The following is a 2,082-nucleotide window of genomic DNA, read 5'->3' as shown; positions in this document are numbered from 1 at the left end:
TACAACTAGGTTGCGACTTGATGACTGCCTTACGTGATCGTATAAATCTACGAGGTTTGAAAATGGTACCCGTTCGATAGGTCAGTGATCGACGTATCCGTTTGCCACGCAAAGCTAGTCCGTTAGGTAGTTATAGCAGGTTGACGGATATATACGCCCCTTTTCTTAGGCGTCCAGGCATGGAAAATGGCTTCGCTGTTCTTTGGTAAATTAACCCCGATCCATCCTGCGGATGATAACAATATGTCACAGACAGTAAGATGTTCTCTAGTATACCATGTACGAGAATATTAGGGACGCATTCAACAATGAAATTTTTCTAGCCGCTCCTGACTTCAAAAGGAACACCTAGAAATCCGTGCCGAGGAGCGCCTCGTACAGCGCCGGTGCGTCCAATGTTTGGCAAATGATCGTTGGAAGCATGTTAGAAGCATAAAGAATCACGCGAATTGAATCTGGACCTTCAACAAAATCTAATCGTCTCCTAACACCCGAAGTAAGGTCATACCCCTTTTCAACAGATAGATCCTAGGTCGGATAATCTGTTTTGGGAACTGTAAGAACAATCTCCTCCGTGGTAAGAAGATCCAGTATTTGATCGGGCTGAACAACACCGGGTGTATCGTAGCACCATTTGGAATTGATGTACTTTTCATTTTTCTCGTTCAATGTAAATATCGGTAATGGTGCGTCACTTCTTTGTGTCACTGAGAAATGATCAAACAATTCTCCCTTTTCCTTCTCAAAGGTAAGACCAATGTGACCGAGAAGTGTAGGCTGCTTTGAATCTTTTGTAGCATTTTTCTGTTCACGTCGCAGTTTTTCGTTTGCCTGTTTTATGTAGCGCTCTTGTAATCGTTTCATTCTTAAGAAAAGCCGATGGTCAGACGGCCGCAAAATTGGAAACTTAAGCATTCTTATGGTAGTGCCAGGCCATGGACTTGCCGTTGCCTTTTGAATCAAATCTGTCGCTTGAACCTTGCATAGGTCAGAACGAAGTAAAGCATTAAATAGTGTGCTTTGCCAACATTCGTGCAACCAACCAAATATACGTCTCCTCGAGTTCCCCAAACATTGTGGATTTTCGTAATTAACTCCTCTACTCCGTATCCTGTGCTGGCTGATATGAGCGAAACATGTTTAATGTTATTCCTAGAAAATCCAGATTCAATAACGCTTCTCGTTAAACATTGTCGTACGTTCTCCAGGTAGCCAGCACTGTCCTGCGGCAAAAGATCGACTTTATTGCCTACCACGATGATGGGTCGTTGCACTCCCAAAATCTCAGAAAGCCCAGGCCATATGGAACATGGAAAATCCAGAACATCTACAAGCAGCACAGCAAGAGCTTTCTTGTTTTTATCGAAGACAGAATTCCTATATAATCGTTGGCCGAAACTGTAACATTTACAGCAACATTGTAGTGTTTTTAGGAAAGACACCGCTGGCAATTAGTTGTCTGTGCAGGAAATAAACAAAATTATCATGAATGAAAACATTAAATAGCATTTTCATCACTAACATTATACGCCTGAACCATCTATGGCGTATATTTGAGATAAACATGCAGTGTTCCGTACAATCTATCTTCTGATTCTATTAACTCACCAACAGCTGTTCTTTCGATTTCCTTTGAACAATTGACCAGGTAATAGCCCGGAATGCTTGATTCGATGCAGTGTAGCAAAGCACCGCATCCACCACAAGGAATTGTAGAGGCAGGTTCATTCGGATCAGGTGTACCGTAAAATGATGTAACATTTTCTTCAGTTTCGTCGTAATATTCAAAATCTGACATCCATTCTCCTGTAGATAATTTTCCATTAGGCTCTTGTATCGAGTTTTGGTGTGTTTTCACTTGTAAGGTGAGATGCTGGTAAGGCAATTGATGTGTAGATGGACGGTCTGCAATTTCGACACACGATTCGTAGCAATCTGATCGTTCATCACGCGGTGGGGTTTGCAGTTGCTTTAAAACTAAAGCAAACGGTTTCACAGCAGACGTTTTTTTGAACTCATTTTGTTCGTACTTTTTTAACTTAGATTCTAGTATCTTGTTTTGCTTATAACCCAATTTTAATT

The 2,082-nt window shown here is 41.4% G+C and overlaps 1 pseudogene; it reads right to left on the bottom strand.

Annotated features, from left to right (window-relative positions):
• Positions 1 to 528: 528 nt before the first annotated feature.
• Positions 529 to 1,540, bottom strand: LOC121595770 (annotated as a pseudogene).
• Between the last annotated feature and the right edge of the window lie 542 nt (positions 1,541 to 2,082).

The sequence above is a fragment of the Anopheles merus genome, chromosome 3R, assembly GCF_017562075.2.
Source record: "Anopheles merus strain MAF chromosome 3R, AmerM5.1, whole genome shotgun sequence".
Lineage (NCBI taxonomy): Eukaryota > Metazoa > Arthropoda > Insecta > Diptera > Culicidae > Anopheles > Anopheles merus.
This window is presented reverse-complemented; position numbering and strand designations above follow the sequence as displayed.